At 39.4% G+C, this 11852-nt stretch overlaps 1 long non-coding RNA gene across 1 annotated transcript; it reads right to left on the reverse strand.

Moving 5' to 3' along the window:
* Positions 1–9453: 9453 nt before the first annotated feature.
* On the reverse strand, positions 9454–11327 carry LOC133115464 (uncharacterized). The gene is made up of 3 exons (XR_009705650.1): positions 11190–11327; positions 9893–9952; positions 9454–9718 (listed from the first exon to the last, which is right to left on the reverse strand). It is a non-coding gene; the product is annotated as an uncharacterized LOC133115464 (long non-coding RNA).
* Between the last annotated feature and the right edge of the window lie 525 nt (positions 11328–11852).

An 11852-nucleotide genomic window follows, 5' to 3' on the forward strand; every position in this document is an offset into this window, starting at 1 on the left:
GGAAGACAAAACATAAGGGGGCGCTGTGGAGTCCCTTGGCCACGCCCAGGTCTGAGCATCTGATACATCCTGACAGCCAACACTTCTCATGTGTGTGCAAAATTCTGTGAGTTTCCATCCATGGCAAGCACCTCAAAAATGCAAAATACATTGAAAAAAAAGAGAATAATAATTATAGGGGGCGCTGTCTAGCCACGCCCCGATTGATATGTATATATCTGATATTGTACTGCTACAGTGAACATATTTGTAAAATATCAGCCAGATCGGACGATGTCGAAAAAAAAGTCATTTTTTTGCACGCAATATGTGTACTGTACGACTCGCCATTTCCATACCGTTTGAGATATCAAAAATCCCTTCACAACTTAGCGTAAGGACTATCTTAAGATCATGCTGACCGCATTTGGTGTGAATGTGCTGAATGCCCTAGCAGGAATGCATACAAATATGTTAAAGACCACACTTCCTGTTGCCAGATGGTGGCGCTATAACATTGACCTGTTCTTGGGATATGGATGTGATTGTAGTCCAACAATAAACAAAGTTCTAAAATATCAGCCAGATCAGACAATGTAGACCATGAAATTATGGCCACTTCCTGTTGGCGCGGCGTGACATAAAAATTGTACTCCTCCCCATGACCGTCCCGTTTGAGCTATCAAAAATATCCTGGCAATTTAGCATCATGACTATCCTGAGACCATTCTGATCACAGGTGGTGTGAATGCGATGAACCCCCTAGGAGGAGTACTTAAAAGTGTAGTACGTGTAAAACTCAGAAAATCCAAAATGGCTGACTTCCTGTTTGGATATTTGATTAGATCCGAATGAGAAATGTGTTTGGACCGAGGAGCGCTATATGGCCACCAAATTAGGTGCAGGTAGCTCAAAGTGCCTGCCCACAATAGAAGACAATGCGATAGGGGGCGCTGTGGAGTCCCTCAGCCACGCCCAGGTCTGAGCATCTGAGAGCTCCTGACAGCAACCACTTCTGATGTGTGTGCAAAATGTCAAGACTTTTTACGCATGGCAAGGCCCTCAAAAAAGCCCATTTGCCTGAAGAAAAAGAATAATAATAATAATAATAATCTTTACAATAACAATAGGGTCCTTCGCACCCTACGGTGCTTGGGCCCTAAATATAGCTGCAAGCAGCAATGAACGGGCCCAAGCACCATGGGCGCAACCGCCTTGGTGGCATAGTTGCGCCAATGACATGTTTCACAATATGTACACACTTTGGAAATAATCACCTTCCTGGACAACGTATAGTGTGCACAGGAATTCCCCTTTGATCAATGAAGATGTTGCTGCTGCTATTGGAATGCATCAATGATATAAGCCTCACTTCCTATTGCCAGATGGTGGCGCTATAATATTGAGCCGTGTATGGTTCATGGATTTGATTACACTCCAATAATTAACATATTTGTACATTTTCAGCCAAATTGGAAGATGTCAAGTAAAATTAAAGCCACTTCCTGTTCCGAGATGGTGGCGCTATGCCATTGAGCCTTTCTTGGTATATGGATGAGATTACACTCCAAAAATGAACATGTGTGAAGTTTCAGCCACATCAGACAATGTAGAATGAAACAAAAATTACTTCTTGCTTGCACAGTGTAATAATATGCTCCAGTCCTGTATGGAGAGCAGAGATGAATTAATTTCAATAGATTTTACAGCGGGAGGCACAATTTACGCTTGAGAAGTCATTCGGTTATAAATATGCACTCAAAATAAAACCATTGGCGTAAAGAAACTATTCAACTTTATTGTGGCCGCACCGGGGATGGAACCGCGGACCTTGCATGTCTTAATCCACTGTCTGAACCATTAAGTTATACTGCCCTCTTATACACGTACGCCATCTATTGGCCAAAAGTTGTATGTTTCCTTTTATCCTGGTTAAATAATTTCTCTCCGAAGTGTCGGATAATATTGCATTAAACGTCGAGTTAGCCAGCATCATTCTTTTCCATTTCACCGGTAATTTTGCTGCCTGAAATGCATTTGTTCAGCCAAATCTAAAGGAGATGCCAAGTCTCTGCCCTCAATCCGGTATTTTCATATTAAGTCAAAAATTCCTAGCGAAATTGTATGTTCTCTTAATTCGTGTTTAATGACAAGCAAAATAAACTAACATATCTGGCGATTTAACTGAAAGTTTTCTATTCATGTAAACAAACGTAGCTGACCTGTTTTTTGACTCACACAGTGGACAGGCTGGCTGCTGTTAGCCAATGCGCGTCATCTCGCAACGACCTGCATGCCATACCTTTGTTGAACATAACGGTCTCATGTTAACACAGAGTTCGACCAGAGCCATCTCAAACGTTAACGTTTCTTTTTGACTTTTGACTCTTTTAAATATATGCTACTCTCCTGCCAGTTAAAGACAGTCATTAAATGTCTTTAATATTTATTTCAGATATTCTATTCAAAAATGAAAATAGATGCAAAGAAACGTCGGGCTGGGTGTTGTCAATACATTTTGTCACGTAGGCTGCAGCTGTAAATCATACATCGGTATGCCTACTGGCTCGCTAGAAAAAAAACAAAAAACCTATCGTTCAAAAATCACTTGAAGGAAGAAAAATATAAAAGTTCCACTTTCTGCCAATAAATGGAATCCCCGTATCAGAAATGGGGGGAAGTTACAGCGACGCAGTTAGTCTGTGAGTAGAATAGATTGCGTAGACAACTTCACTGTTTCCACAAAGGAACCAAAAATGTGCTTTTTAACAGGACTTGGTCAGTCTAATGATATAAATGCTAGCATTCGATTATGGTCAACGGTACCGAAAATGCGCGTTGCACCAGCCATCATAACAAATGTCCCAATATAGGATCGATTTAAACCTCTATATATTTTTATTTCACGTTGACAGTGTAGGCTATTATGTGTATTCCGACGCGAATTACATTTAATTGGGTTACGGCATTCACTTCAATCGAATGAAGTCAAATAGAAACGGCTCGAATTCCTTAATAAGGCTTCTTGGTTTTCAAGCTAACTTTCCGAACAGCTGTTTTGTATTGAGTCCTTAAAATGCTACAACACGATTTTTTTAAAACCAAATAACATTGAACGTCATTGCAAGATATGCATTATATGTGTTAATCTTTGAAATATATGCTACTTTCCTGCCAGTAAAAGCCTGTCTTTTATTTTAGTTCTTCAATCCATATAATTAAGGTAGATGAGAAAAAACGTTGCTGTGGGCTGGGTGTTGTCAGTACATTTTGTTACGTAGGCTGCCGCTGTTACTCATACATCGTTATGGTTACTGGCTCGCAAAAAGAAACAAAACTTGTCATTGACGAATTACTTGAGAAACAATACCAACTTTTGCCAGTAGATGGCAGTCGCGTATTAGAAATGGGAGAGTCATTTGCGACTTGCGTTGAAGTTTTAAGACTGGATATAATGAGTCTCCAGCGAAAATAGTGAACTATTATTGCTTAATGGATGTGATGACACTCCAACAATGAACATATGTGAAAAGTGTTAGCCTCAAAATCAGGCAATGTAGAATTGAATACCTTTTTAAAATTATTTAATACATAATTGTATTAAAACATGAACTGTTTGGGCAGCATTACAAGTTAATTTTAAGGCTGACCATAGCCATACCATTCCAAGATTTAAAAAATCAGTTCATAGTTGTGTGTCAGGGCTATAATACCATGCTGACCACATTTTGTGTGAATGTGATGAACCCCCTAGGAAGAGTATTTCAAAGTTTGGTACGTGAAAAAACACTTACAAACACACAAAATCCAAAATAGCTCACTTCCTGTTGGGAAAAGTTAAGGGATGCAAATGAGAAATGTGTGTGTCTTGAGGAGACCCTTATGCCTACCAGACGTGGTGCATTTACGTGAAAGTATGTGTCCACAATATTAGAAAAAAGCCATAGGGGGCGCTGTGTAGCCACGCCCAGATGAATGTGGATATGGATGTGATTGCACTCCAAAAGTGAATATATTTGCAAAATATCAACCCGATCAGATGATGTAGAACGGAATTAAGCCCACTTCCTGTTTTTGGGCGTAACGTGTGTATTATACGCCTCGCCATTGCCAAACCGTTTGAGATATCAAAAATCCTTTCGTCATTTAGGGTCAGGACTATTCTAAGATCATGATGACTACATTTGGTGTGAATGTGATGAATGCCCTAGCAGGAACGCATACAAACATGATAAAAACCTCACTTCCGTTGCCAGATGGTGGCGCTATAACATTGACTACTTCTTGGTATATGGATGTGATTACACTCTAACATTGAACATATTTGGAAAATATCAGCCAGATCAGACAATGTAGACCATGAATTTATGGCAACTTCCTGTTGGCGCGGCGTGACATGAAAATTGTACGCCTCGCCATGACCATACCGTTTGAGATATCAAAAATATCCTTTGGAATTAGTATCATGACTATCCTGAGACCACTTTGACCACATTTCCTGTGAATGCAATGAACCCCCTAGGAGGAGTACTTAAAAGTGTAGTACGTGTAAAATGCACAAAATTCAAAATGGCTGACTTCCTGTTCACATATTTGATTTAATGCGAATGAGAAATGTGTTTGCCAAGAGGAGCCCCACATGTATGCCAAATTAGGTGAAGGTAGCTCAAAGTGCCTGTCCACAATAGAAGACAATGCGATAGGGGGCGCTGTGGAGTCCCTCGGCCACGCCCAGGTCTGAGCATCTGATACATTCTGACAGCCAACAATTCTCATGTGTCTGCAAAATTCCGTGAGTTTTCATCCATGGCAAGCACCTCAAAAATGCAAAATACATTGAAAAAAAAGAGAATAATAATTATAGGGGGCGCTGTCTAGCCACGCCCCGATTGATATGTATATATTTCATATTGTACTCCAACAGTGAACATATTTGTAAAATATCAGCCAGATCGGACGATGTCGAAAAAAAAGTCATTTTTTTGCACGCAATATGTGTACTGTACGACTCGCCATTTCCATACCGTTTGAGATATCAAAAATCCCTTCACAGCTTATGGTCATGACTATCCTAAGATCATGCTGACCACATTTCATGTGAATGTGATGAATGCCCTAGCAGGAAGGCATACAAATATGATAAAGACCTCACTTCCTGTTGCCAGATGGTGGCGCTATAATATTGACCCGTTCTTGGGATATGGATGTGATTATACTCCAACAATAAACGTATTTCTAAAATATCAGCCAGATCAGACAATGTAGACCATGAAATTACGGCCACTTCCTGTTGGCGCGGCGTGACATAAAAATTCTACGCCTCCCCAGGACCGTCCCGTTTGAGCTATCAAAAATATCCTGGCAATTTAGCATCATGAATATCCTGAGACTATTCTGACCACAGGTGGTGTGAATGTGATGAACCCCCTAGGAGGAGTACTTAAAAGTGCAGTACATGTAAAACGCACAAAATCCAAAATTGCTTACTTCCTGTTTGTATATTTGATTAGATGCAAATTATAAATGTTTTTGGTCCGAGGAGTGCTATATGCGTACTAAATTTTGTGAAGGTAGCTCAAAGTGCCTGCCCACAATAGATGACAATGCGATAGGGGGCGCTGTGGAGTCTCTCGGCGACGCCCAGGTCTGAGCATCTAATCAATCCTGAAGGTCCTCATTTCTGATGTGTGTGCAAAATTCCCAGACTTTTTATGCATAGCAAGCACCTCAAAAAGGCCCATTTGCATATAGAAAAAAGAATAATAATAATAATAATAATAATAATAATAATAATCTTTACAATAACAATAGGGTCCTTCGCACCCTACGGTGCTTGGGCCCTAAATATAGCTGCAAGCAGCAATGAACGGGCCCAAGCACCATGGGCGCAACCGCCTTGGTGGCACAGTTGTGCCAATGACATGTTTCACAATATGCACACACTTTGGAAACAATCACCTTCCTGGACAACGTATAGTGTGCACAGGAATTCCCCTTTGATCAATGAAGATGTTGCTGCTGCTATTGGAATGCATCAATGATATAAGCCTCACTTCCTATTGCCAGATGGTGGCGCTATAATATTGAGCTGTGTTTGGTTTATGGATTTGATTTCACTCCAAAAATGAACATATTTGTACATTTTCAGCCAAATTGGAAGATGTCGAGTAAAATTAAAGCCACTTCCTGTTGCCAGATGGTGGCGCTATAATATTGAGCCGTGTATGGTTTATGGATTTGATTGCACTCCAATAATTAACATATTTGTACATTTTCAGCCACTTCCTGTTGCCAGATGGTGGCGCTATGCCATTGAGCCTTTCTTGGTATATGGATGAGATTACACTCCAAAAATGAACATGTGTGAAGTTTCTGCCACATCAGACAATGTAGAATGAAACAAAAATTACTTCTTGCTTGCACATTGTAATAATATGCTCCAGTCCTGTATGGAGAGCAGATATTAATTAATTTCCATAGATTTTACAGCGGGAGGCACAATTTACGCTTGAGAAGTCATTCGGTTATAAATATGCACTCAAAATAAAACCATTGGCGTAAAGAAACTATTCAACTTTATTGTGGCCGCACCGGGGATGGAACCGAGGACCTTGCATGTCTTAATCCACTGTCTGAACCATTAAGCTATACTGCCCTCTTATACACGTACGCCATCTATTGGCCAAAAGTTGTATGTTTCCTTTTATCCTGGTTAAATAATTTCTCTCCGAAGTGTCGGATAATATTGCATTAAACGTCGAGTTAGCCAGCATCATTCTTTTCCATTTCACCGGTAATTATGCTGACTGAAACGCATTTGTTCAGCCAAATCTAAAGGAGATGCCAAGTCTCTGCCCTCAATCCGGTATTTTCATATTAAGTCAAAAATTCCTAGCGAAATTGTATGTTCTCTTAATTCGTGTTTAATGACAAGCAAAATAAACTAACATATCTGGCGATTTAACTGAAAGTTTTCTATTCATGTAAACAAACGTAGCTGACCTGTTTTTTGACTCACACAGACAGTGGACAGGCTGGCTGCTGTTAGCCAATGCGCGTCATCTCGCAACGACCTGCATGCCATACCTTTGTTGAACATGTCTCATGTTAACACAGAGTTCGACCAGAGCCATCTCAAACGTTAACGTTTCTTTTTGACTTTTGACTCTTTTAAATATATGCTACTCTCCTGCCAGTTAAAGACAGTCATTAAATGTCTTTAATATTTATTTCAGATATTCTATTCATATAATGAAAATAGATGCAAAGAAACGTCGGGCTGGGTGTTGTCAATACATTTTGTCACGTAGGCTGCAGCTGTAAATCATACATCGTTATGCCTACTGGCTCGCTAGAAAAAAAACAAAAACCTATCGTTGAAAAATCAGTTGAAGGAAGAAAAATATAAAAGTACCACTTTCTGCCAATAAATGGAATCCCCGTATCAGAAATGGGGGGAAGTTACAGCGACGCAGTTAGTCTGTGAGTAGAATAGATTGTGTAGACAACTTCACTGTTTCCACAAAGGAACCAAAAATGTGCTTTTTAACAGGACTTGGTCAGTGTAATGATATAAATGCTAGCATTCGATTATGGTCAACGGTACCGAAAATGCCCGTTGCACCAGCCATCATAACAAATGTCCCAATATAGGATCGATTTAAACCTCTATATATTTTTATTTCACGTTGGCAGTGTAGGCTATTATGTGTATTCCGACGCGAATTACATTTAATTGGGTTACGGCATTCACTTCAATCGAATGAAGTCAAATAGAAACGGCTCGAATTCCTTAATAAGGCTTCTTGGTTTTCAAGCCAACTTTCCGAACAGCTGTTTTGTATTGAGTCCTTAAAATGCTACAACACGGTTTTTTTTAAACCAAATAACATTGAACGTCAATGCAAGATATGCATTATATGTGTTAATCTTTTAAATATATGATACTTTCCTGCCAGTAAAAGCCTGTCTTTTATTTTAGTTATTCAATCCATATAATTAAGGTAGATGAGAAAAAACGTTGCTGTGGGCTGGGTGTTGTAAGTACATTTTGTCACGTAGGCTAACGTTTCTTTTTGACTTCATGTGTTAATCTTTTAAATATATGCTACTCTCCTGCCAATTAAAGACAGTCTTTAAATGTCACGAATATTTATTTTAGTTATTCAATTCATATAATGAAAATAGAAACGTCGGGCTGGGTGTTGTCAATACATTTTGTCACGGAGGCTGCAGCTGTAAATCATACATCGTTATGCATACTGGCTCGCTATAAAAAGAAAAACCTATCGTTGAAAAATCACTTGAAGGAAGAAAAAAATAAAAGTACCACTTTTTGCCAATAGATGGAATCCCCGTATCAGAAATGGGGGGAAGTTACAGCGATGCTTTTTTTTTAAAACAAAATAACATTTAACGTCAATGCAAGATATGCATTATATGTGTTAATCTTTTAAATACATGATACTTTCCTGCCAGTAAAAGCCTGTGTTTTATTTTAGTTATTCAATCCAGATAAATTATATTAAGCCTCACTTCCTTTTGCCGGCAGGTGGTGCTATAACAGTGAGCTTTTATTGGTATATTGATGAGATTACACTGAGCATCTGTGTAACGTTGCAGCCACATCAGACAATGGAGAATTGAAATAAGACCACGTCCTGTTTGCCTGGCATTATATGCCTGACCATAGCCATTCCATTTGAAATATCAAAAATCAGTTCATAGTTTGGTGTCAGGACTATCCTAAGATCATGCTGACAACATTTTGTTTTAATGTGCTGAACACCCTCGCAGGGGAACACATAAAACTGTGATATGAGCCTCACTTTTTGTTGCCAGATGGTGGCACTATAACATTGGTGTTGGCATGTGGATGTGATTGCACTCCAACAACAGACATATGTGTAAAATATCAGCCAGATTAGACGATGTAGTCTATCATCACTTAATATCGTAGCTGGCAAGATATGTACTGTTTTTTAAGATGATAATATATCCTTGAAAAGCTAGGGTTGCAGACAATAACAGCTAATAAAAGTTCACCTGCATGAAAGAAGGCAAAAGATTTCATGAATAGTAACATATTTTTATTGAAATGGGAACATAATCTATTTTACATTTCAATATTAACAATGTGTTGTAAAAAGAAGAGCTAAAAACAACATTGGGTCTGAACTGCAATGGTGTCATTCACACAATCTGAGCAGTGCAAGGTTGAAATTATTTAAGAATACATCATTGCCAAGTGCAGATAAATGTACCCCATCCCTTAAAAACTGTTCCGGTTGATTATATTTTATTTCAGTGTGTGGAATAGATGCCCCACCCAAACCTCTGATGAAGACTGTCATTACATTATTTACCCAGATACAAGCCTTGTTAATTTTGGCGGGGTTCGCATTTCTCCAGTCCCGCCGCTGTGCAATACAGGAGAAAATTATTTCTGTGTTCTTGAAGTCTCTCTGTATACGTGTCAGGTCTGTCTTCATTCTTTTGACCAATTCTATGGTCTTCACCTTGCCCAAATCATTTCCTCCAGCATGGACCACCAGTATGTCAGGTGGTGTCTGGGTGGACAGCTGTTTGTAGAGCAATGGTAGTACACTGCTCCAGCGCAGGCCTCCCTGTCCAAACCAAGATACTGTGGCGTTGAGCCCCAGGTTTCTCCCCATGGTTTGGACAGCCCTTGGTTCAGCACGACGTATGAGGCTTGAGCCCACAATCCAGATCCTTTTGTCTATAAAGGTATTTTCATTTGTTATATAAACAAACAATGTATGAAACATGAACTGTTCATAGACATTTGGGATTTTCAGATGTATTTTCAGAAATCTTCTCAAATCCTTTACAATATAGTACATAGAAATGGCAATAGTTCACACAGGTTAATATTAATAAATTATGTACTTACAATTTCCTCCAATGCTTTGTCCTGAAGGATGAGCCATTTTAAATGATGATGGGCAAGTACCTGATAAGACAGAAAGGCAACAGTGTCAGATTAAAGCAATGGTATTTATATTAATTTGCAGAAGGTCATTAAATCACCAAACACAACATAAGAATTCACATGAGTAATAGCAATAATATATACTTATTGGTAAAGAACATTTGCTTGGGTATGTTTCAGTACAATGTACACATAATAATGTAGTTACAACACATGTACAAATGTTTGTTTTCACATCTAACTAGGATGTTCAAGCACAGCAATCATATCCTGCACGCAGAGAGACCAAACTGCTTTCAAGAATTTAAGCACTATCTATGCATTATCTAACAAGGTGAAATTAAACATATTTCCACCGGTGTATTATAGAGTATGTCCCTCAGTACAGGCTCAATTAGAATTTGAAGAATCTGAGGGTGAAACCACGCGGCAACTGAAGCAGAGGATAAAGCCTGATTTACACTTCTGCGTCGAGTCGTAGCCGCGCTCCCTACGCCGTACCCTGACCTTCCCTAGAAATGTAACTATGCGTCGCAGCGACGCGGACCGTTTAGAACTGTGATTGGTCCGCTTGGTAGCATTGACTTATGCATTTCCTGCTGCTCCGCCATTGATCAGTTTCAGTCACCAGTGGTGTGTCAGAAAACCTGTTTAGTAATCTGTCCTTCAAAAAAAGACGATTTCGGGGGTGTTTGTAGCACGCGATTGAGACGCACTTTGAAGGCAGAAAGATAGAGTGAAAGTAAAGTGATTACGTGATGCATAATTCCAAGCAATTTAGCTGGCTAGCTCACGGAGGTGTAAACAGTATATACGTTATTTCAGTTTGTTAAGCAATTAACATGTTGTTTTTGAAGTATAACTAAAACAAACTCGTAGTGTACTTGCACTTTTACAGTTCTTTGTCCGCTGTTTTCAGCCATCATTAATTTAACGGCAGTAAGATCCATACAGTTAATCGCAAATGATTATGGGCTATAATGACGACGAAACTAGCCATTTGGCGGTGTAATTGTAGGGCGACGCAGGCACCCCAAAACACAAGTAAATGCTCTCAACGGCGTAGGGTACTTGCGTAGCCTTCGCGTAGACTCGCGCAGAAGCATAAACCAGGCCTAAAAAGTAGATGCTTGTTGAAAATAGAACGTTTTTATGCATAAAAATTAAAAAGACCCATATTCTCACGAAACGACTCAAAATCTGAGTATAAACATAATTATAGCTACATTGCAAAGTTAAGATGATAGTTTGTACTTACGTGGAACTGTGTGCACACAAACGCAGTCTTGAGGAAAGTCTTAAGAGGGCCGGTCTTGCAGCAGCATGGGCCTGTATATGCATATGAGCTTCCCGTATGCACATAAACGGCCAGTCAAAATGGAAAGGGATTGGTTAGTGAACCCCTCACATAAAACGAATGGGATTGGAGAAGAACAGAAAGAGGAGGATACTGATTGCTGAAGAGCCCCTAATTGCCACCACTTGTAAGTTTATTCAATCCATATCCTTAAGGTAGATGAGGATAAACATTGGGCCGGGTGTTGTAGACCTACTCTAAATACATTGTCAAGTAGACTGCATACGGTACAGGTGACGATGTTTCACAAAAATAAACTGGCGAGTAGATGTAATGATTTCAATTTGCGTTTTTAAAGCACACCACCTTGTATCGTTTATAGTGGCTCCACTTTTAGCAAAATGCAGAAAAAGAAAGACTGACAGTGGTGGTCGCTATTTACGGTACCTTGGCGGCTAATGCGCTCGCAGGGCGGCATCCGATTTATTTCACAACCGATAAAAAGGTAAATAAAAATAATCCCCCCAAAAAATAAATAAGCATATAACTTTTTTCGATACATCTAGGTACAGAATGTTATCAATATTGTCAGGCGTAGCCGGAAATTACTCTCTAAAATACTCG

The sequence above is a fragment of the Conger conger genome, chromosome 2, assembly GCF_963514075.1.
Source record: "Conger conger chromosome 2, fConCon1.1, whole genome shotgun sequence".
Classification (NCBI taxonomy): domain Eukaryota; kingdom Metazoa; phylum Chordata; class Actinopteri; order Anguilliformes; family Congridae; genus Conger; species Conger conger.